This window comes from Lissotriton helveticus, chromosome 9 (assembly GCF_964261635.1).
Source record: "Lissotriton helveticus chromosome 9, aLisHel1.1, whole genome shotgun sequence".
Classification (NCBI taxonomy): Eukaryota; Metazoa; Chordata; class Amphibia; order Caudata; family Salamandridae; genus Lissotriton; species Lissotriton helveticus.
In genome coordinates this window covers 1,260,349,426-1,260,374,955 of record NC_136070.1, presented here as the reverse complement: position 1 = coordinate 1,260,374,955, position 25,530 = coordinate 1,260,349,426, and the positions used below count along the sequence as shown (strand labels likewise).

The 25,530-nt window shown below is 44.5% G+C and overlaps 1 long non-coding RNA gene across 1 annotated transcript in view; it reads left to right on the top strand.

Moving 5' to 3' along the window:
* Positions 1 to 11,719, top strand: part of LOC144782440 (uncharacterized) — a 124,587-nt gene extending 112,868 nt beyond the window's left edge. The window contains exons 5-6 of the long non-coding RNA XR_013601152.1: positions 5,391 to 5,536; positions 9,258 to 11,719. This is a non-coding gene — a long non-coding RNA (uncharacterized LOC144782440). The remainder of the gene's footprint in view (positions 1 to 5,390; positions 5,537 to 9,257) is intronic.
* The last annotated feature ends 13,811 nt before the right edge of the window (positions 11,720 to 25,530 follow it).

Genomic DNA, 25,530 nt, shown 5'->3' with positions numbered 1-25,530 from the left:
TGATCCTTGCAACATCTTGATTATCCTGGACAGAAATGACCCTTCACAGACCATGGTCAGTCAGTCGGTTGTCCCTCTTCGAGCTGATTCTTCAGAAAGAGCTGTGCCCTGCTCTGTCGCAGACCGGTGCGTCGCTCTGTGTGTTTTTAGGCCGAGCCTGGGCAGCGCGTGCGATGCTCTGCGAGGAATGGAATAAAAGCTCCGCCCATTTTTTCAATTGGCTCCAGTTACAGTCCTTTCAAAATCGTTTCTTTTCATTCGTGAATCGGCTTGCTAATGCCTTGTCTGAATTTGTAACCTCCCACAGGATTGGATTTCTAACTTGTGGTCTTACCCGGTTTGCTTTAACTAGTCTGTGCGATACCAAAGGGGATGATGGACGGAGCGTTTGAGCAAATCAAACACTCACCCCCAGTCAACTGATCTGGGTTTAATCCATCACCATTCCTTAGCTCACTCCACCACCCCAGTTCAGACATTGCCATATGCAAATCAGTCTGACCCTGTGCCTCATGGGAACAGTCCAGCCCGAACTGCCAAGCCATGTCTTCCCTGGACCGGAAACAAGCTTCCGAGGGCCGGTTTCTGGCATTCCAGCCGTCTTCAGCCAGGCTTGCTTGAATCCAGTGGCCAAGTGAGCAAGGGACTCACGTCTGAGCATACCCTGCCAACTCAGGGCGAACAAAGCGATACCAAAGGGGATGATGGACGGAGCGTTTGAGCAATGCAAACACTCACCCCCAGTCAACTGATCTGGGTTAAATAGTCTGTGAGCACTATTTTCTTAAATTATCTTCCCTTATTCCACCCTCGACGTCGCCGCCCGCTTTTACATTGTTATTATCACTCCCACAGCCTCCCAGCGCTATGCTGCTCTTTAACTTTTATTACTTTAACACCAGCACGGCACGCCTTGTGGCTGCTCGCCTTTCTTCATGCCTGGCTCACCATATTCGAGTATAGCTCCTAGAGCCTGTGTCTAGTTACAAACTAAAGGAGGATATCAACAGAGATGGAGAGACAGAGTGTTGGAGCAGTGAGAGGTAGAGGTAACCGAGAGAAATCATGTAGGGGGAGAGAGCCAGACAATGGCAAGGTAGGTGAGAGGATGGAACAGATAGGAAAGGGGGAAGGGGCAGGGGGAGGGAGGGATGGTGTAGTGTAACGGCCAGAGCTGCTGACTTTGGAACCTGGTGCTGGAGAGTTTTTCCGTCTCGAGCAGGAGTAAATCCCTAACCAGCGTCGGAATGGGTAGGAAACACCTCACAAAATGGAAGGGGCGTAACAGCCAGAGCTGCCGACTTGGGAACTGGGGAGCCTGGCTCGAGTCTCGGCGTTGGCGCAACATCCTGTGATTCTGGGCAAATCACTTAATATCCCAGTGCCTACCAAAAAATGAGTGTGTCCTTGTGTAATGTAACTGGTGCTCGTGTAAAGCGCTCCAATACCTTCGGGTCGAGTTCCTGCTATATAAAACTGCATTAAAAAAAACAAAATAACAGTAAAGGGGAGGGTTTTTGCATAGGTAAAAAATATTTGAGAGAAGACCTGACGTGCATTTTGCACCAATGCAAAGTCACTTCCGTCTGCATGACGCTCACCGGTCTGGATATGAGGACATGGCTTTGGCATAAACATAAAGGGAGTTCACCCTAGTTTTCCAGGGACACTCCGGGATTCACAGGAAACTGAAAATCTGCACTTGGAAGCGAGAAGCAGGGAGTGTAGATTGGGGGCGGGCTCTTGCCTGAGGGCACTCAGCAAACGGGATGAGACGTGTCACATGAACTGTGACTTCTAATGCAGAGGATCACACGTGAGGACAGTGTGTACTTTGTCTGAGAAGTGAATTTACCGAATGGGGCGTGGCCATGTCGTGTCCTCCAAAAGGAGGATGTTTGTGGGCCCCAGAGAGGCTTGGCAGGCCTGCACAGTCTCCCTGATGTTAACCAACCTTCTGTGAGGCTTGCCAAGCATCTCACAATGATTTTTTTTATTAATTTAGTGTTTAAAGTAAATACTGAGTAGATGTGGCCTAAGAGACGGACCTGCCTGTTTTAGAACTGAGGAACCAGGTTCGAGTACCGGTTACGGCTCAACATCCTGTGATCCTGGGCAAATCACTTCATCTCCCTGTGCCTTAACCCCTTCCCTGCGGGACATATTCCCCCGCTGTGCTGGGGGGTGGGGGGGGTACGCACAGCGCCAGGTGCTCATGACTAGCTCAGTTCGTCATGAGCACCGGAGCACCGTGACTCATGACGAGCTGAGCTTGTCATGACCACACCCGTTTCTTTAGAACGTTCACACAACAGGGGAATTAGCCCCGCGTGCGAGCGTTCTAATGGCCATGGCGAGCTCAGTTCGTCATGAGCATGCACGGGGTTAAGCAAGAGATGACTTTGTGTAATGTAGTCAAGGGCCGGCTCAAGGACGGTGCGATCGGTGCCACCGACCCGGATGTTGACTTGGGGTGGGGGCTTCCGTTTTGAAGATGTATATTATTATTTTAAAAGCACCCGCTGCAGCATTTCAGGCCCCCAGCAATTTTCAGACATCAATTACAATGTCAAGATACCTCCAGTGATTAATCTTCTTCCTGGAAAGAGACCGGAGGTTTTGTCTAGTGGAAGTTTTGACTCATCCAAAGGTAGCGCAGAGGGTTAAAATGTCTGCTGCTAAGAACTTGTACCATGGAGATAACAAAGTGCTTATAATGTAAATAGGTCAGTGGGTTACTGTTTCTGTAAGAGTGATCCTTTTGTTACTTGTGGTTTAGAAGTCAAAATCCTAATGTAGAGCAGTGAGCTATTAACTGTCATCAAAAAGCTGCCTGCAAACTACAAGGTATATGTTAGAGCTATTGTTTTTTTGCCCAGTCTTTCATTATCATAATTTTGTGAAGTGGGTTCATTTGGGTAGAAAACATTTCTTATTATGAAAGAGAACCCCTAACAATGATGTTACGTTTTAAATTCTGAATGTGTGCTTTTCCATAATAAGGCCTCCTAAACTACATTGCCTACCAGTATCGATGAGTCACTCCTAGGCTACACCGTGTAGTCCTGTCTGATGTAACATTTCCTAAACACTGATTACACACATATGATTGTCTGTGTGTGATGTAAAGTGCTCTGACACCTTACACTGGTATGAGTGGTGCTATAAAACTAAATGAATCTGAGAGACAGTGGCTATGGAGACTTGAGGGACACTGTTAAAGGGTGGTAGTGAGGGAATCCGTGGCAGAGGTGGTCATTGGGGGTGCGCCGACAAACTGTTGCACAGGGCGCCAACAGCGCTAAAGCCGGCCCTGAATGTAACTGGTGCTTGGCTAAAGAGCTTTGATGCTCTCGGGCCAATATGCCACGTCTCTGCTATTTCCCAGTGCTGTAAATAAAAGGGGCTGTTACTGCCCAGTGCGATGGCACTCAGTTTACAAACTTCTGAAAAGTGAGTCGTGATTCAAACTTCTGACTGCAGTTCACCACGTACCTCAGTAGCGAGCGTTTAACTCCCCGAGACATCCGGCAGCAAACTGAAATGTACTAAAGCAGCCAACGTGTCCCTGAAATGTAGGAAAACTGAAGAAATGGCTTCAATAAGCAGTGTTGAGGAGCTGGTAACCCCAGTTACCACCACAGGGTTGAGTGAGTATTTTCAAGTCTGTAGAGAGGAAAGGCTCTGAAGCGAACGGTACCCGCCAAGGGGATTTAAAAAGCGACTTGTAATTGTATTTTTATGGCGCTTATTATCCCTGATGAGACGTCGAAGGGCTTGTGGTTAGTAAAGTGCCCTATTGAAGGGACAGTGTTGTGGTAGTGCACCCTACCCATCGCCTTCACTCATGATGGGTGCCAATGTCGCCCTGACTTCTGCCAGATTGTCAGAACGGACACATGTGCACACCTAGAATCTAAGTGCAAATCGGATGCCAAGGTGTGTGTGTGTGTAAAGGAGCTCACGAGGACACCTCGTTGGTAGGAGGTTCGATTTATTTACTCGTACGGTAGCGAACAGTGCCTTTTTCTCAATTCTGCAGTAATAGCGGGTAATCTGGGCTGTTAACGTCACTGTCAACCACAGTTGTTTTCCAAGAAACCCCAACGTGAGATGAAAAAACACAGGGAGGTTCAATTATCTCTTCCACGCTTACCAATGCTTGTTTGGGCTGACTCTTCTTCCTTGGGGTTGTAGGAATTGTCCTTTTCTTGAGCCTTGGGCATTCCATGGGCTAGTGCGGTTCTCTGAAGGTTCCTAAACCGAAGAAAAATGCGCCTTAGTAGAAAGAGACAATCGCCCATCCCTTAGGGCTTAGACCAGTGACCCGTGCGCCATCGGTGACCTGGCCAACAAGTGCACGAAAGAGCTGAAACTGGATCATAGAATCAAAGCTTTTCTGAACAGAGCCCCCCAAAATCCTTAAGATGATCCTGGCTGCTTCGGTGCATGTGGGAAGAGTATCTGGGGAGTGTGGCGATGGAATGAGGCCTAGGACATCGGAGCACCAGGGGATGGTCCTGTGTGTCTAGTAGTAAAGGTGCTGCAAAGGTGGCCTCCTAACCATTCACAAGGAACCGCTCTACTAACGCTAGAGGCCCCTAATAATCCTGGAGACGGGTCTACGGCTCACGGTAAAGGACAATCACACAGGGAGGTTCCATTATCTCTTCCACACTTACCAATGCTTGTTTGGGCTGACTCTTCCTTGGGGTTGTAGGAAGTGTCCTTTTCTTGAGCCTTGGGCATTCCACGGGTTAGAGTGGTTCCCTGGAGTCTCCTAAACCGAAGAAAGAAGTGCCTTAGTGGAAAGAGCCAAGCACCATTGCGTAGGACTTGGACCAGTGTCCCTGTGCGCTGTCGATAATCTGGCAAACGAGGGCATGAAAGAGCTGAAACTGAATCATAAATTCAAAGCAGTTCAGAACAGGGTCCTCCAAAATACGTTTGGCACAGGTCCCTCAAATCCTTAAGATGTTCCTGGCTGCATTGGTCCTTGTCGCAAGAGTATGTGAGGATTGGGACATCGGAACACCAGGGGTTTCTCCTGAATGTCTAGTAGTAAAGGCGCGTCAAAGGTGGCCTCCTAACCCATCCACAAGGAACCGCTCTACTAACTCTAGAGGCTCCCAATGATCCTAGAGACGGGTCTACGGACCACGGTAAAGGACAATCCATTAGTGCATGGGCCCTTGATGCCTCTGGGCTATTCCGGGATTTAGTAGTAGCATCTTCACGTACGAGTAATCCTGAAAGTCTGGTGCCCACCTGACCATCAAACAGCTACACTGGACCGTGTTAATACAAAAGGGAATTAATGCAAATTACAGAACTGGTGAGTGCACCATTGATTGATGACCATTTAATAATCAATGTTTTATCATTTTTAGTTACTCAGGTTCACATCGTACCTGAAATCACCTATGGAGTCCATCGAGGGTCTTTACTCCGAGAGAAGTATAAAATCCTTCCGATGAGTCGCACGACGGCTCCTAAGCTGCAGTCGGGGCCCTCCATGTGCATTAAAATGCAACAGGTAATTACTTCTGAAAGCACGGAGTCCTGGTTCCTGCATTGCTTCTACCTTGGCTAAAGTGATCAGCACCTTGACATATAAATGTCCTCATTGGTCAGCAGCCTAAACGGAGTGTGCAAACAAGAATCCAGATCTCTTGTGGTCCACTGGTGGCCGGATGCGGCCATGTGCAGGCCTAAGTAGAAGGCCGACTGGTCCGTGGAAGGTCACTATGGTCAATTTTCGCCAATAACCTTAGAGCTGTCTCTCATGAACACAATGTACGACTGTTAAGTTGTTTTTATGAACAAAAAGCATTTGTGATGTTTGTCGGGCTGGTTTTCACCAATTTACTATAAGAAATTACCTGAACATCGTCAAGCAGGACCTCAGAAGATGCTCAAGACCATTGGAGAGAACTTGCTCCAGAATGACACGATCACTCCCGTTGAGCAAGAAGGCTTGACGCCATCGGGAATGTCGTGTCGATCCGAAGCTCTCTCGTCAGCTCCTGAATAAGACTACCTCCCTATGACGGCATACCGAAACGTGAAGATTTTTTTTATCATGTCTATCCCTACATATGTCAAACTGGTTTTCTAGATTACTATTTATTTATTACATGTTAACATTTATGTTATAGCATTGTTTGTCATAATACAGGTGTAATTGCTCTGTATACTATCTATAACTATTTATCAATGGTATTCTTTTGCTGCAGAGTTATTAGATGTTGTCTGATAAATTATGTCAAGAGGAACTATTCACAATCCTTCATTGGCGATTACTTTGTCTTGATTTGTTTGTAATCAACAGTTTCTTTGTGAAAAGCAGCATTAATTGTGGGATCCATGCATTCTTCTGAAATACCCTGCACACTATGCAGAAAACAGGGCTCTTTGCTAAATGAGAGTCATGGAAAGAATTTGTGAAAGATGTTTCAGTAGGGTCACAATAGCAAAAGTGTAGAAGCTGTGCCTTTTTATACAGCAGTGTAAGTAGAAACACTGAGGGCCAGATGTAGGTAAATACTATTTACCTATTCTTAAATACCGAATCATACCGATTCGGTATTTAAGAATAGCTAAATAGTATGTAGGTAAATTTTCGGTAAATTTTACCGAATCTGTAAAATTTGGTATTTACCGAATCTGTAAAATTCGGTATTTACCGAATCGGTTAATACCGATTCGGTAAAAGGGGGAAAACATTGAAGGGTGGCAGGGTGTCACTTTGACACCCTGTTGCACCACTCAATCGTGTATGGGTGCACATGTTGCAGACCTACATGCCCTAAGGGCATGTATGTCTGCCACATCGCACTGTTGGAAAAGCAAAAAAAAATGCTTTTTCAAAGGTTTTCATTATTTACCACCAACTTGTAGTTGGTGGTAAATAACGAATCCTTAACTGAGGAATGCACTAACTTGAGTGCTCCCTACATCCTGGATTCGGTAATTTACCGAATCGGTATGTTAAGAATTTGGGGCCAGATGTAGGTAGGATTGATTTACCACTTCTTAAATACCGAATTTTACCGATTCGGTATTTAAGAAGTGGTAAATATGAAGGGGGAAGATGTAGGTATTTCCAGATGTGGAAATACCGAATCGTTAAGATTCGGTATTTACCGAATCTGGAAATACTGAATCGGTATTTCCTATTGATTCCTATGGGCTGTGAGGCCCATAGAAATCAATGGGCAATACCGATTCTGTAATTACAGAATCGGTAAATACCGATTTTAGCAAGGGTGCAGGGGGTGTCACTTTGACACCCTCTGGCACCCCAAAAATAGGCATGTGTGCCATGTGGCACACAGACATGCCCTAAGGGCATGTCTGTCTGTCACATGGCTAGGTGTGCATGCACACCTGAATTCGGTATTTTAACACCCAATTGGATTGGGTGTTAAAATACCGAATTTGTAGGGCGTTTGGGACTCTGAAGAGTCCCACCTACATATGGATTTACCGAATTGGTAAATATACCGATTCTGTAAATTCTGAACCACCTACATCTCAAAAGCCAAATACCGGTCGGTAATGTCCTAATTTCGGCCGTTACTGACCGGTATTTGGCTACCTACATCTGGCCCTTGGTATTTTACTGAATCCTTAAATTACCGATTCGGTGAAATACTGAATCCTACAAAAATGCCACCTACATCTAAGAAGCCCAATACCGGTCGGTAATGTCCTAATTTCGGCCGTTACGGACCGGTATTGGGTGACCTACATCTGGTCCTGAGTGATTTAGAAAGAGCATTGGAATGGCCATGTCTACTCTTCAACGTTGGACGGCAAAGTTCTCAAATGGTTTAGAGATGCATATCAGGGTTCCAATTCAGATGGTAATCTTTTCAACAGGTCTTCTGTTAGTCATGTCCATGTTTTCCTTGGATTAGTGAACTAATATCCCACCACTGCAATGCATTATGTGCATATTAAATATGCCGTAAACTAACTAGCGGGAGTATGGACATTGTGTTCTGGGAAACAACTAAAAGTTCCTGTGACGTTGGATTAATAAACTTTAAACACTCGACCCTCTGATTTAGTTGTTTATATAGACTAGACAGATATTGTGTCCTGGGGAGGCTACTCCATTTATTGACTCTCAGAAGGTTGATCAGTATTGTTTTGTTGTTGTAGCTAAGCAACCTACTTGTAAAATGATAGTGAAATCCCTACTCCAAGCAGGAAACATCCCAGGTCCATGGGGAACCTTTAAAATGCCACCCACTTTCTGTTCCCATCTTCCTCTCTAGGTTAAATAGGATATAATACAAAAATTTAAACACAACAGTACTGACCAATAAGATTGTAGACCTAGATGAAACAGAAAAAAAGATAATGACTCTAATACAGCTATAGTATATAATGAAGGCACCCTGTTTTCAGTTTTTACTGTATTTTTGTTTCCTCTCACAGATAAACACAGACAGAACAACATTTATTTTCATATCTTTATTTATTTTTAAATGTGGATAAAAACTGAAATGTGGTTCCTTTTTATCAGTGATTCTAAATGCTGCCAGTTATGTCTGCCATTGCAATCGGTCTGGAACGGGCGCTTAAACAGCAGTAAATATGCTCAAAGTTGATACTAAAATGTGCATGTTTTCATAAGTGTATTGATTTATCATCTGTGGGTGTTCATATAATTGAAACCTGCCAGATGTGCAAGTAAGAGTGTACATTATTGGGTACATAGATATGGAAATACAGTTGTTGCAGTGTCATTTTATTCCACAAAACCCAAAATAAATATAGATGAATACAGACAGAAATGTAAAAAAATAAATGCTATAAAATGGGGCGGCATACATATAATAAAAAGACAATGTTAATAATGAATGAGATGGAATATACCCAATAGAAAGACCATGACAATTCTTAATGAGGCGAGCATAGACCTGAAATCAAAGGAAAACTTTTTAAAACCTGGAGCAGCCATCTACAGATTGTGATGTAAAAAAACCAAACAAAATAAAATGTACATTTTCTGAATGGACGACACATCAGGTAAGTGCACAGACCAGGTGATCCTACAACAACTGGTCAACTGGGAGTGGGTGGGTTGCACCATGTTTGCCAATACTTAGAAAGTATTTTCTTTTTTTTTTTAAACGCCAGCCGCAACCCAATTTGTCAAAAAAAGAAAGATAACGCACCAGAACGTATATCACCATGCGTTCAGTATCTAAAGTTATTGACCTGTTTTTTTTTTTTTAAAACAGTTTACTATTTTGCACCAATCAGATGGAAAACCGTCCTAGCACGTCACAGGATGGACACATGTTCTTAGTGTTGTGTGGTTCCATGAAGATTTCCTTGACTTTTGTACTTGTCTGTGCCACATTCTATGTTTCTGAAATATGGACTTCAGTTTGGAAATGGTGTGACACTACTTTTTGGAAGTTTTCCAATACATCTGGTTTTGAGAAATATGCCACCTGATTCCAGGGTTGGATTGGGATCAAAAATTGCATCCGGGCAAGCGAAAAAAAAGTGGCCCACATCTGCAGAGTGCATCTTTTTTCAAAACCTTGCTTCAGTGTTTTAAGTGTTATTAAAAGGAGTGGAGTTATTTAAAAGAGGCATGATTTCTTAACTTCACTAAGATTAAAAAAAAAATGCAAATGTTGCCAAGACTCTCTGTTCACAGATTAGTTCACAATGGTGAACCACACCTGAATATAAGTAAGGTCACTTCTGCTCAGGCCCCTCCTCAATCTGAAAACATTAATGGGCCGGCCCAGCGAGAGACTCTGAATGATATCTCTGCCCGTTGGTAAATGGAAGGTAATAGAGGTCCATCTGCCTCCGGAAAGGCCACTCGGGCCCCCACTGGGCCGGTGGCGGCAACCGAACAGAACAGACTTTTCCCCTATCAGCGACCACGCTCCCCAAACAGCGGCCCACAGGTGCAAGCCAGCCACCGGCCATTGCCTGAGTGCCCGCCTTACCAATCCAACCCTGCCTGATTCTCAAAGGGAACCTTTTTGATTTTACTAGAATTATATGTATAATATACTTATATAGACTGTTAGCCAACCCTCTGCATCCATTTGTCTATTTTATTATTGTGTACGTCCCATATTTCCTCTGCTCATTACAACATGGGGGGATTTTGTCAACCCGCGTCAGTAACTGGCTGCCTTTACTGTGAGTGACGGCATTCCTCCTTTTCATAACAAGCACATCAACAAACAAAGTAGTTTCCTTCAGTGCCAGGGGATACCATACCAATTTGTGCTTTTTGAGACCCAAAAATATTTTTGCTTTTAGACATTTCTGTTAGATTTATGGGAGCCAGCATCTTCCACAACAATAACATTTTGCAAAAGTTAAGACCAAACAAAAATGGCATTAAGAAAGCCAAAGGGCTGGAAGCCAAGGCCAGACCTAGTGGCCTATCCAATGCTTGTTTATAAAGGCTACTCCAGCCGTTTGCTGTGGTAAATCTCTGACCTTTTCTAGTAACAGATACATAGAACTTTTTACTAATAAAGACGTGCATACATTTAAACTTAAAAACATAGGTTTAAGGTTCTCTGGGACAGATGCGCAAAGGTGGTATTGTGCATCTGGCCTTGACCTGCATTGTAGCTGCCTGCAGCCTAATGCAAATGCACTTAATTCACTGTACAACATATTAATGGGAACATAGTAACAACAACTGTAACAAAATAATGCTTCTAAAATAGCACTTTGAGGTCTGCTATACACTTAAACTGTATGGTTTGTACTTTCAGAAGTTCAAAATGTGGCAGGTGATGCCTGCTTTGTGTTTGTAATTCTCAGGTGCATGATAACTCAGATTGTGAAGTGCAATGTACTTTTTGCATACTTGAGAATACAATTCAATGATCCTGACTACACATTGGGGGAAATATTGTGAAGTATTTACCACACCCTAGCCTGAGGTAGGGTAGTTTCTGGGTTTGGTAAATCCCCTCTATTCCAAGTTTTCATTTTGGAAATGAGGTATGACCTGGTGAAATGGTATGTATTTCACCAAATTCCTCATCTTTTGGATTTTTTCCAGACCTTTCCCCCCCAAATAAATCTTGTTGCAATCTATTAAGGGAAAATTGCAAGGGGGAAAAATATCCCACTAGTTTTAATTCTGATGACTGTAGAAAGTACTATGTGAACAGGGATCAGAAGTTTGCCTTAAACTTTAATCGAGACGGAAGAAGGCCATGTATCCATGAGCTGTAATAACCGACACAAGATGGGACGGAGCTATAATTATCATTTACCCAAGAATGTAAGATAAGGTTAGAAATATGCATCCTTACAGGTTCTCCTTTTGACCAGCTCATTGCTCCACTGAGCTATCTTACCCATTATTGATTTCCAAGGCAGAAAGATGTCTCCTCTGCCACTGAAGACAGTCAGGAGTTGGTCTGGCGTGATCCCACAATCTCAGATCAGCTTTTGGCTGTGCATAGTGCTGAGAATCTTGCACAATCATGTACTTTTATCAGGTCACCAGTGAGCTGTACCGCCAACGTTTTATCGCACGAAGATTGTATACCCATGAACTTGTGTCAGAAGTGTTTTTACTGAGTTTTATAATCGGGCATTTTAATAACACCTCAGTCATAAGGCCTGAACACCAGAAAAACAGCAAATGTGGTAACTGTATAATGTACATTAAAGTGATTGCTCAAATAAAAAATAAACATTTTGATGACCATGTCTAAGCCTTTGATTATATGACACAGCACCATGGTACTGCTTTATTGAGATAGGCGTTGCTGTCGCTCAAAATTGTTCATTCCTCAGAGCAAATGTGCAGCGGGTTTGCACATGTCGCATTCACTTGAAGGTGTGGGGTGGGGTGGGGTGTTGGATGGTGAGAAGGGGCTTCCTCACCATCTCTCACAGAGTGATGAAGGGCACTGGTCTGTGCTGACCATAACTTCCAGAAGGAGTTGGACTGGGCAGCTGCCCTCTGAAACCCAAAGAAGAAAAAAACTTAGTGGCAAAGCAAGAACTAGGTTTGTCAATATTGTGGTTAGCCATGTGGTGCAATAATGTGGGTGTTGTATGGCATGGCTAAATGTTAAAAAAAAAAAAAAAAAAAAAGATACAGCCAGTGTTGGCTGTGTCATAGTGCTCTTTTTTTTTTTAACTGCTGGTGGGAGGGACGATGGGGGCGTGACACAATATGGAGAGGGGGCAACCTTGAGTGTTTAGGGAAAAAAGTGGTATGACGCAGGTGGCTGAGAACTAGCGCTTTTTCGGTTGTTTAGTTATGGCAGGTGGAGGTAAGGTCAACATGGACAACGGGAGGATAGAGGCGAGTAGCAATGAAGCAACAAACGAAGGGAGGGAGAATAAGAGAAAGCTAACGAACAGAGGGAGGTTGGGAGCAAGCCGACATGGACAACTGATGGTGGCGGGGCCAGTCAACTCCGACAACGAATAAACAGACGGACGGAGGGAGGCTGGGGGCAAGCAACAATGGCCACGGAGGGAGGAGTGAAGGATGAGGGCAAGTGAACATGGACAACAAACAGAGGGAGGGAGACTAAGGGGAAGCTAATGAACAGAGGGAGGATGGGAGCAAGTCAACATGGACAAAGGATGGAGGAGGGGCCAGCCGACTCTGACAACAATAGACAGACGGAGTGAGGATGGGAGCAAGCCAACAATGGCCGCGGAGGGAGGAGTGAAGGATGAGGGCAAGCAAACATGGACAACAAACAGAGGGAGAGAGTATAAGGGCAAGCCAGTGAACAGAGGGAGGTTGGGCGCAAGCCGACATGGACAACGGATGGAGGAGGGGCCAGCCAACTCTGACAATGAATAAATGGACGTATGGAGAGAGGTTGAGGGCAAGCCAACAATGGCCACGGAGGGAGGAGTGAAGGATGAGGGCAAGTGAACATGGACAACAAACAGAGGGAGGGAGACTAAGGGCAAGCCAATTAACAGAGGGAGGTTGGGAGCAAGCCAACATGGACAACGGATGGAGGAGAGGATGGGGGGCAAGCCAACAATGGCCACAGAGGGAGGAGTGAAGGATGAGGGCAAGCGAACATGGACAACAAACAGAGGGAGGGAGACTAAGGGCAAGCCAATTAACAGAGGGAGGTTGGGAGCAAGCCAACATGGACAACGGATGGAGGAGAGGATGGGGGGCAAGCCAACAATGGCCACAGAGGGAGGAGGGAAGGATGAGGGCAAGTGAACATGGGCAACAAACAGAGGGTGGCTGAGGCAAGCCAACACGGAAAAGGGATGGAGGCAAACCAACACGCAACACAAGCTATAGTGGGAGGGAAGGTATCAAGCCAACACAGACAATAGAGGGAGGAAGAGAGGGGGGACAAGCCAGCCAACTCTGACAACCAATGAACGGACGGACGGAGGGAGGCAGGCTGGGGGCAAGCCAACAATGGCCAAGGAGGGAGGAGTGAAGTAAGCGAACACAGACAGCAAACCGAGAGAGGTTAGGGTCAAGCCAGCATGGAAAAGGGATGGGAGAAAACCACCATGCAAAGGAGGGATGGAATGTGGCTGCAGACCGATACGGGGAACGGCAGGAAGGAGGTGGGGGGGGCAATCAGACAGAAATTGGACGAATACTGAGGAGGAAGTGCACGAGGGAGCCGGCTGAAAAAGACACACTTTTGTAGAGTGTGTACATCCAAAATAAAATGTAGCACCTAAAAAATGAGCAGTTTAAGGGCACAAGTAATGCATCCATTGTCCATGCGTTGAACATGCATACAGAGAGGAAAGAAAACTATGGCAGCTGATGGGAGTTGCAACTAACCTAACCATTGTTAAGCAATGAGTGGGCTCTAAGTCCACTGATCGAAAACAAAAGGTCTCGAATAGACAACACATGCGCTGTCTGTGCAAGACCTAAAAAGGGACTCTAATGACCTCCAATGAAAGCCCAAGGAGTGAAGCCTAGCAAAGAATCACTTGAACATTATCTCATAGGTCTGCAATCACCGGCGTGATTCTGTGCACCAGGGAACGCGCCAGTGGTGACAATGCTACACACCACGCGATGAAATGTTAAAGCTGCAGGACATCTCTCTGTTGTCAAAAAAACTACAAAGCAGAAATAAAACCCATGTCAAAACCAGGCTGAGCGACCAGAGACTGGAAACCGAGACTGGCTGACACAGATCAACCCACAGACCCCTCAAGAACAGAACCTGCAGACAGTTTGACCTCCTGGAAGGTCACCTCCCCACATCCTGTGAGCAATAGGAAGTGTCTGTCAGTGGTGAGCACAGCTGGAGAAAACCTTGCATCCTCTGGTTCATGGCAAGCCACAGCCAGCACGCCTTGAAGGACAGGCACTAATGACTGGTACATGTTAACAAAGACATGGGGTCCCCTTCACAAAGCTAAGTGACACATGAGCAAAAAGCATCCATGAGTCCAATTCGACTTGGTTATTCACACAACAGGGCTTTACACCTGTAAGTGGAATTACTCCTTCAAAAAATTACACCCACATGATCAGCACATCTCCTTACAATGGCTTTGGGGATTCTAAAGGTGCAGAACACCAACAACAGGGGACGAACGCCTACAAATTTGCTTTTTGGATATTTGCAAAACTTTTCTAGGAACATTCCCACACTGAAAAAGGTCAGAGATTTACTCCTGTCAAGGTGGCAAAGTAGGAAACATCCTAATAAATTAGTAGGGGCTTAGGAATATAATGTCTTCCGGGTGGAGAAAACGAATAAGTAAGTGAAATGCGCTGATGCATAACACCTTCTCTGTGCTATGCACCTACTCCATGTTTGCACATGAGTACTGCAGGGTTGGTATTTTATAGAAAGGGCTGTTTTTTTCAATTGGAAAAAAACTCATCTAATGACAGTAATAGGCATTAGTAATCTGGGGAGACTGAAGATAAATAAATTCATGTTGTAAAGTTACTAAGATTGTTTAGAGGCATGAGTTAATATTCACATACATTAGTTAGATGGTTGGGTTGCAGATTAACATTTTATTTACTTTAAAGGTTAGTGGCATAGTCAAGTATGAACATTTGATTTAATTAACATGATTTAAGGGTTAGTATTAGGTTCAGTGTGTATAGTTTAATTTAATTTAAATTCAGGGAAAAGGTTGGGTTTTGCACAAGGTTTACCTTCGGGTTGGTATTGATATAAGAAAATGGAGTATTAGTTGAGTGAGGTAAGTACCCACCTCAAGTAATAATCACATCCCTGGTCTGCGTGAACTACTAAATTAACCATTGCTCAACCCCCTGTTAGCTATGCCACAGAGCAGACAGGCTTAACTTAGAGGTACTGTGTAAAGTATGTATGCAATACGAAAACAGTAATAAAGTCAAAATGCAAAACAAATTAGAAAAATAGAGTAAAATGACAGCAAAATGTAAAAAATTCAATAAAGGGAACCAGAGAAATACAGTGTTAAAGTTTTAAGCTGGACTAGCGCCAAGAAGCACTAAGTGGCAAGGAAAGTCAATGGTTGCAGCAGATCGGGACCTAGGTGCAGTTTGACGATGACCGCGGTGGAGAATGGGGCGGATACACCAGCCAAGTTCATCCAGATCAAAGATTTCACCTTCTGACTTAGTCCTTTAAGTCACAATTCACCACATGAGTACATTTCTGAAGCCCCCCAGGATCTCAGGGGAGGCACTTACTGACTCACAGCGTGTCCGGTGAGGACAAAAGCGAGATCCAGTCCCGGTCCAGTTATTTTATTTATTTATGTATTTTATTTATGCATTTTTATACAGCGCGGACTTTACCCGAAGGCATCAGAGCGCTTCACAATAGGAACAGAAAATTACAATTGAACAAATTACAAAAGCAGACGATAAGTTACATGAGGTAAAAGTGACAATTGTGAGCAAACAAAATACATGAGGTAGCAAACAGTGCTTTACAGGAGGAAAGAGTGACAAACGTGCAGGTTACAAGAGAAAACAAAGTACAATTAGAGGTATAATACTGCAATATATGCTAGACACTGAGGCACAATAACAAACGTTACGTAGGCAATGGTGGCACTTGTGCAAGTATCAAAAGCAAACAAAATGTGAGAGGTAGCAAACAGTGTGTTACAAGAGAAAAGTGGCGTGTGCATGTTACAAAAGAGTACTAAACACAGGTACAAGGATAATACAGCAATAAATGGCAAACACTCCAACCACACGAACACACTGGGAAGGCACTTCCATGGTCATGGAGAATAGAGTTTTCAGTAATGGGAGGTCTTCCTTCAGATAATTGAGAGGGCGTGAGTTACTTTTGGAGGTGTCTTTGGAGGAGGAGAACTTTGAGGTCCGTTTTGAAGACCTGGGAGGAGGTGGTGGTCCGGAGCTGAGGCGGAAGTGAGTTCCAGATTCTCACCGCGTTGCCTGAAAAGGATTGGGCCATCGATCTTTCCTTCTTGAAACGGGGGGCCAACCTTATGACCACAGAGTGCACTTCTTTGTCCTGGGTGCAAGATTGAGCAGGTCCGGTCCCTTAAAGCTCCTCTTAGGTCACAGACAGCAGGTCAGTCTACTTCAGTTCTTTCTCAGGTCCAGGATTGTTCTGAAATGTGTGCCTGCAGATGCCACATTTATGCTTGGTACAAACTAGTGGGTGGGAAAGACTCATGGGCACATCCTAACCAGTGGGGTAAAAATTCCTAGGACTAACCCTACCCACTTGGGGCATTTTCAAGAGGACAAAACTCTTCAGAACACTAAACATGGGCGCTGAGGGTGTGAATGGGGCGTTCCCTCCTGGTAATCCTAGTGTCCTCCCACAATCAACACCAAATTCCAGTTCGAAGCAGCCCCTGTATTCTCAATAACCCCAGAGACAGATGCGAGATAGAACAAAACAAGGTTGTCCAGCAACCAGACAGTGGATACACAACAATTGAGTAGCACCAGGTTTCCCTTACTTTCAAGTGTGCCCCAATGGTATATGTAAACCCAGAGACAGAAGACTGGTGGGCCAAAGCAGGTCTTTCAGCAACCAGACCGTGGATACACAAGAATTATCTTGGCGTCCTGTTCTCTGCCTTTCAAGTGTGCTCCAAAGTTTTATATCAAAATGCAGCAAGCAGACTTTGACCCTTAAGCACCGTGTTGTCAAAAAGGATGCTCACAGCCACCCACCCTACATATTCTGTGAGGTTCCGAGGAGTCACCTCTGCCTATTTAGGTTAGCCTATTATGTGCTCCTGGGAGGCATTTCTCACTTTTTTTTTACATCTATTCAAATTCAAATTACTGGCTGGGTGAAGTTTGAGATCCAATGTAAATTAGACTCCAAGACCTTCATTCTCTAAAGCTGAACTCTGACAACATTGAAGTTCTTTTCTTTGGAACAAGCTCCTTCTTCTACCATGTGCTGGTTGGAGAAACTTGGATCTCTGCCGGGCCTTTGCGGCTCATTCAAGAAATTTGGGAGTCATGTTTGACTCTAGGCTCGCTTTCTCCACACAAATCAAACCTGTGTCTTTTGTCTGTTTTGTGAAATTGAAATCTATAAGGAAGATGTTGCATTTGATCCCAGAAAAAGCATGCCAATCAGTAGTCCACACTTAGTTCACTCCCGGTTGGACTACACAAATAGTCTATACCTGGGGCTCTCTGTTTTTTTAATTCACAGACTGCAGATTGTGCAGAACGCAGCTGCAAGATTGATCCGAAGAGTCCAATACAGGCAGGCCATATCCCGTCATCTGAAGCAACTTTTTGGGGTTCCAATTATAAATCGAATCAAGTTCAAAGCTCTAACAATAGCTTTTAAGAACTTTCTTTGGACAACGCTACCTTCTCTGCAAAAAAGATTCCGCCCATATCAACAATGCGGAGCGCTTAGATCAAAACATTTGCTTCTGTTCCAAGTCCCAAAATTTGTGAGGACAAGGCAAGGAGGAAGATTTCTCAGGGTTTAACAGCCAAGCTGTTGAATTCTCTCCCAATAATTTTGCGGAGAGGCATATCCATCTCGTCTTTTAAGAACTGAAAACTGTCAAAAGCTAAATCCCCCACTTTGATCTGACATTGGTATACCCTCTCCTCCTAGGGACACCTCCCCTAGGGCTATACTCGCCACCCCTAAGGAGTATCCACTTATGGGCAGCTTCTAGGGACATACGGAGTCCCTTCTCTTGCGTCCTGACTGGAGACAATGGGCCCGATTCACAGAACTAGCTTAAGACAAAATCCTAAACTTACTACTTTTGGTATTCACAGAAGTTAGGATTTTGTCTTAAATCTGTCTTAAGTCTGTCTTAAGACAAATTTAAGACAAAATCCTAACTTCTGTGAATACCAAAAGTAGAAGGTTTAGGATTTTGTCTTAAGTTAGTTCTGTGAATCGGCCCCAGTGATTACACCTGGGTGGGTGAAAGGGCACTCTCGGCTTCTACCCTTCCAAATCTACCCTCCAGTGCTCTGAAGAGGTCTGTCAATCCTTTCCTTCAAAACTCTTTTGCGGCCCCTTTTGAGGCTTCTCTGTATTTTCCTGGTCTTCCTCTTCCCTCTGCAGAGGGAAACATAAAGCACCCATCCTGTGGTCAATCCCAGGTACCTTTTGGACACTCTGCTGTAGATCCAGAGGTCTGTTTCCTTCCCAAGCTCTCTGTGCACAGTGATGTTGGTGTCTATCGGGTGCAATCCTGTAAAACAATTACTTAAATTGTGCTCTTTCATCATTAACTGTACAGCCAGTCACATTGCATCCCTTCACCCAACCATTAAGTACCGTACTAGAAGAATGCACACACTCCACCCTGTGACTGCTTCTGGCTATCCTTGAATCCCAGGCGATACTCCTCAGACGTCAGAACTAACTTGGTGATAAGAACTTCCTTCTTGGAGGCATACTTCAACTGGTCAGCTACTTCAAGGGCCAATAAAGTCCCCCTCTCTGCAATGGGCATGTGCTTCCACAGACTGGCCCCCCCATTCTTGCTCCGGACGTTTTGTACGAAATACTAGGGAATTCTAGGTAGAATAAATATACCAATTAGGATTCCATATTATCAAGAGTTGAGCTAGCTGGTTTGAGAATGTGTCCGTGCATCTCTCTATTAAAGAAGCGTTTTATGCACCAACAACCAAAAGACAAATCAAGGTCCTGCTTGCTCTCGATGCAGCAATCTCGTCTCCAATGGATAAGCGCTCCTTCAATCCATATGCTAATAGTTTCATTACTGGGATTGAGGGCTTTACCTGTGTGGAAGTTAGTTTTCCAAGAACAGCAGCATGGTCTTCAAAATCATGGTCTACCTGCTGAAGGAAAGATGGAACAGGGGGTGGTTAGGCAATGGCCCCAAACATCAGCGGTGTTGTCCTATGTGTCACAACCTGGCAGGAAATCTTCATGCCTTATTTGATTGTTTACCCCTGGCAGAGTTGAGAGCAGCAATGCTTTCAGTACTTGTGACCCCTTGTTGTGTGTCGATTTAGATACTGTATATAGGTTTCCCGATGTATGCCCTTATATAGGCACAATTCACTTTGCCCTTATTTAGGCATAGGTATCCAATCCTTATTTAGACATTATCCATGCTACCCAAATACAGGCATGGCCACCTACATCCATCCATCCACGTCACAACGAGTTCTTGGAAAACCAGACTCTTAAGCCGTTAGGCCTTCCCCTTGCTTGAATTATTGATTTCTCCAAGAACTCATTTATTATGCATGAACATCTGTTCCTTAGAGGTTCGTTCATGACGCTCCTCTGCCCGACTTTTCCGTCAATACTGGCATTCCTAAACACCTTCAAGGTAAATATAGCTGCACTTACCACGGCTAACGACGGCACGGTTGCATACTTGCACGGCTCGCCACGGCAAGTTCGGAAGGAAGTCGAGTCCCCGCCTGATGCACTGACCAGACGCTGTCATCCTCCTCGCAGAGAATCCAGCTCGAGTGCTTCTGCCTCCCCTTGCGGGGTGTTAGAGATCGAGCCCTGGAAAGAGATTCCAGCCTCTCTCATTCTAAGGTATGGAGCAGACTAGAACCTAGAGGGACTTTTGGCAAATCTTGGCAACACCAATCCTAACTATAGCTAAACCAGACTATAGAAAAACAGCACCTACTTCTTACCTCGTACTACACTTAGGTTAGGTACACTGGGGTAGAACTAGCTAGAAGCACCAGACAAGTATTCACAATTTAGCCTGAGTTATTTATGTATGTATTTTTATGAATATATGTCATAGCTACAAACCAGCTATCACAGTATTATATTATCTTACTGCTAATGCTGTATGTATTATACTTCGCATTCTGTCTTACGATTGTAGCAGTTCATATCTCTTGCACGAGAAATAAGACTGTTCAATAAACCCTTTTTATTGAAACGCCCGTCTACCTATTTCTGTGTGAACTCTGTAAAAACGGAGCATGCACGATTGACTGAATGAAACGGTTAACTATTGTTTCCACGATTCTGAGACTGTTCCGATTCTAAGGGAAACAAAGTTGTCATGTTTATGCGGTTGTCAGAAACAAATCCCTTCTTGTTTATTCGAGAAGTTTCTAGTGTCCTCTGAGTTAGCTGGCACACACACAATTAAGTTTAATATACTTGATAGAGCCATACTGACCCCAGTCCTAAGCCACAACTATAGTGTATATTATTTCAATGCGCAGAGCCTATCAGGGATATAGGAACTTCACTACACCCTTGGATCTCAAGTCAGAACTGACAAGGGTTGATGCCTCTTGAGACAAGGAAGATGGGCCTGATTAGATCTCGGCAGACGGGTTACTCCATCACAACAGTGACTGATATCCCTTCTGCCGAAGTATAAATCACATCAGATATAATGGGATTTATATTTCAGCCGATGGGATATACGCCACCGTTGTGATGGAGTAACACGCCCGCCAAGATCTCGATCAGGCACGATGTCTTTAGGAACACGTACGTGGAGCAGGTACTTGCTCTTTGAAATCAAGTGATTGACATGCAAGAGGTAGGATGTCTCCTCTTTTACATTATAAAAATGTGTACCTTTGCAGTGACATTGTAAATAATGTAATGAATTGCATTGATATTACAGGTTTTCTATAAACCAAAGACCTTTTTTTAAAGCAGAGAAGTTTTGGAACAGTTTGTAAAATGCATAGCAGTACTTCAATACAGTGGCATAACTGCCTCATGTTCGCTAAACACAGTACCAGTACGGTCTAGAGGTTCTGAAACTGTCCCATTAACTCATGACTGCCCTGCTGAGAAGAGCTGAAGTGCTGTGAAGTGAAGGTACTGCCCCATTGAATTCACTGCGCACTGTTGAGGAGTGCCCAGGGCCTTCCCAAATTGAATACAACGACCCGGTGAAGTGGGAGTAGAGCTCCATTACACTTGATATGGCCCCGTTGGGTGTTCTGGTTCTCACGCAATCACCGCAGGGTGGCTCTGCTGAGAAGCACCCATACTCCAGGTACAGCAGCCCCAATAAGACGTGCTACTAGTGTACAGTTTAAGGTACGTCTACAACCCTGAAAAGTGCAAGTTCTATCCCATTAAAAATATGTCTGTCTTCCTAAGTAGTGTAGTAACTGTCCCATCAAATGTAAATCACACTTCTGAGAAGATTGTGTAGCTATTTATAAGTAGTACCACTGTGTATAATATAGGCCCGGGCAAAGCTCACGGAGTTCTGCTCTGCAAAATTCTGTGGAGTGACCCAAAAACGCCGGAGTTCCATGCCAGACATAGTAGGCAAGTAAAGAAACCTGATGTAAGTACTGAGCTCACTTAGGGGTCAGAGACAACAAGGATCACCACCCGTCTCACCACCCCAGCTCCCTGTGAGAAACTGCAAAGGAAGCATGAAACATAGTGCATGAAAGTGAAACACAGTGGGCCCGATTCACAGAACTAATTTAAGACAAAATCCTAAACTTACTACATTTGGTATTCACAGAAGTTAGGATTTTGTCTTAAGTTTGTTTTAAGACAGACTTAAGACAGACTTAAGTTAGGATTTTGTCTTAAGTTTGTCTTAAGTCTGTCTTAAGTTTGTCTTAAGACAAACTTAAAACAAAATCCTAACTTCAGTGAATGCCAAAAGTAGTAAGTTTAGGATTTTGTCTTAAGTTAGTTCTGTGAATCGGGCCCTGTAAGTGCTATCAGCAGAAACATATACACCCCCCCCCTCCGACATACAAGCGAGCAATGCATCCAGTCAGCAGAGGCTGCTGTTCTTACTGGCATTACTCCGAGTCCAAACTCAAGGTGCTCCAGCTCCATTACAGCCACATCCTGAGGCCTGTGCAGTGGGAGGGTGTGTGGGGCTGCTCTCACTCTGCGGCGCTGCCCATCATGTCCCCGGTACTGCTGCAGGCACTGGAAGCGCTGGGTCACCTGGACTTTAGCTCCAGTGGTGCAGCCAGGGCACTCATGCTTCCAATGTGGGACTGGCAATGGGTTTTCCCAGCCACCTATGCCGTTGCTTAGGTGTGCCGCCACAGTTGCCGGTTCAAAGGAAAGCAGCCAGTCCTACATCAGGGGCAGAGCTCAAGCAGTGACATCACAGCCTTCTTCCACACAGAAGGGGCTGATAGAATGAGAGGTGTGGGAAGAGCCATGGAAATAGTTTAAGGACAAAAGATTAAGATTAACCAGCAGCCATCTTGAATTTGTGCACATTCTACTGCCCAGAACTATGACGCTTGTCGCTGGTGGGAGGCAAACTCAGCTACGGCAGTTAACAGAGTTATTTTGCTAAACTCCATGCACTAAGTGTAGCGCAGAGTTGCAAAAACTCTGCAAACTCTGCTGGCGGAGTGGAGCTTCCCGCACGCCCCTAGTATAATACTTGTTCAAGGGCGTGAAAAAGAGTATGTCATGTTTGTTGTATCCCTTACCCTCTCTCCAGAGAGTTCTGTAAGAGGGGATTGTACCTCTCAATCGAGAATTCTGCAAAAGTGGTTCGTACCCCTAGCCCACTCGCCTGAGAGTTCTGTAGAAGTAGTTTGTATCCGTTACACTTTCTCCTGAGTGTTCAGTGAAAGTGCTTTGTACTCCTTATCTTTTCTACTGAGAGTTCTGTAAAAGTGGTTTGTGTCCATCAGTATGGGCGGTTTTTGCGAATTCGCGATCGCGATTCGCAAAATCCGCCAAATCCTGCGAATTTTTTTGCGAGTTCGCGAGATTTTTTTACTTGTTCGGGAACGCGAACTTGCGCATGCGGTGGCAACGGTCGCTGACCATGTTGTTTCCACTTAACCAGCCTGCTCGCGATGCCTTTTTACTGTTTTGGGTCGCAATGACGTGTTCGCGTTCGCAATTTCCTGTTTCGGGTCCCAATGACGTGTTCGCGATCGCAGCGTCGCCCGGCCAGCTACCAAAATCTCGCAGGGCACGCGAACAGGGAGGAAAACTCATCAGCGAGCGCAGAATCATGGTAAGTCAAAGCCGCAAAGTGGTTTGTATCCCTTACACTTTTTTTCTGAGAGTTCTGTAAAAGTGGTTTGAGCCCCTTATCCTCTCTCCTGGGAGTGTCTGTAAAAGGGGTTTGCATCCCACACCTCTTCCCTGAGCATTCTGCAATAGTGGTTTGTATCCCTTACCCTTTCTCCTGAGAGTGCTGTAAAGCTGGTTTGCATCGCTTACCCTCTTTCCCGAGAGTTCTGTAAAAAGTGGTTTGTATCCCTTACCCTCTCTACAGATAGTTCTGTAAAAGTAGTTTGTATCCCTTACACTCTCTCCTGAGAGAGACTGTAAAAGTGGTTTCTATCCCATACCCTCTCTCCCGAGAGTTGTGTAAAAGTGGTTTGTATCCCTTACCTTCTCTCCCGAGAGTTGTGTAAAAGTGGTTTGTATCCCTTACACTTTTTTCAGAGAGTTCTGTAAGTGGTTTGTGTCTCTTACCCTTTCCCCAAGTGTCTTTAAACGTGGTTTGAATCCCATACCTTATTTCCTGAGCGTTCTGTAAAAGTGGTTTGTATCGCTTACCCTCTCTTCTGAGATTTCTGTAAAAAGTAGTTTGTATCCCTTACCCTCTCTCCTGATAGTTCTGTAAAAAAGTAGTTTGTATCCCTTACTCTCTCTCTTGAAAGTTCTGGCAAAGTGGTTTGTATCCCTTACCCTCTCTTCCAACATTGTCTGTAAAAGTGGTTTGTATCCCATACCCTCTCTCCTTAACCTTCTATAAAAGGGGTTTGTATCTCTTACCGTCTCTCCCAAGAGTGTCTGTAAAAGTGGTTTGTATCCCTTACCCTTTCTACTGAGAATTCTGTAAAAGTGTTTTTTATACAAACACACTCTTACAAACCTGGATACAATGCACATCATACTCATCTCGCCAAACCTTTTTATTGTTAAAATGTCAGATCTATTGACTTTGTAGCTACCGAAAGCATTTAATCCATGAGTCAATTTCAAATCAAGTAATTTTTTCCCTAAAACTAAGAACCTGTTCGTGGATCTACATTTGTAGTTATTTGTGTGGATCGAAGTAACCATTAAATCATTGTTCATCTGACTTGGGTGGCTAGAAGAACACTTTGCCAAAGCCAAGGAGAAGGGTTTTCAAAGGGAGGAGTTTAGGGGTAAGGCAAGGCAGGGTAAGGCACACTCGTTTTTGTGCACTTTATGCAGGCCATTGGAATTATGCGATTGTGCAGCCCCTGTGTCTTTTTTGCAGTTCAACAGTTGCTATAAATGAAGTGTCAGCTATTGCCACTCAGTGGAAGGCCCTGTGCAAAGGTTGACTGGTTACCTTTCTGTAGCTTATTGCTATGTTTGGAGGTACTAATGAGATGTAATCTATCCCCAGAGAGTGTTAAAAATGTCAAAATAAGAAACTAATCCAATCAGAAAATATGGCGCATTATGCTGCCTAATTTGGGTGCATATTAACAACGGCCAGCGATAATTATCGCTGGCGTGCTTAGCGATAATTATATTATCGCAGGCTATCTCTGGTATTTATCCCCCTGGTAGCGCGTAATTAACAATGCGTTACTCCAGGGCGATAAAAATTTCAGAGATAGCGAGGTTATCACCCTTTTGCAGGGAACATCGCTGGTTTTCCAGCGATGTTCCCTGCAAAAGGGTGATAACCTTGCTGATACGACCCACAGGGTCGTATCAGCATAATCCACCCCCTATGTTAGGGAGAGCTAAGTCAGGATTTTAGCAGACGTTAGATTTTGGCGAAAACTGCTGTTTTCGCCAGATTCTAATGTCTGCTAAAATGTTGGGGCAGCCTGGTAAATATTGCGATGTAAACATCAGCGATATTTGCAATGTAGTCCATCCGGGGTACGCCCAGTGACACCCACTTTGCATCTTATTAGAGATGCAAAGGGAGGCATTGGGAAAAAGGGTGCTAACATGCGATTATGCATGTTAGCACCTCTTGTAAATAGGGCGCTGGTTTTATCTCTGCTTTTTTGGCTTTGTAAGCCAAAAAGGCGGAGATAAAGCCCTTGTAAATATGCCCCTTGCTTTTTCTTGCCACTTAATTTGGCCCTCCACTGCTGCATAGGTTTGGCCTCCCCCGCAGCATAAT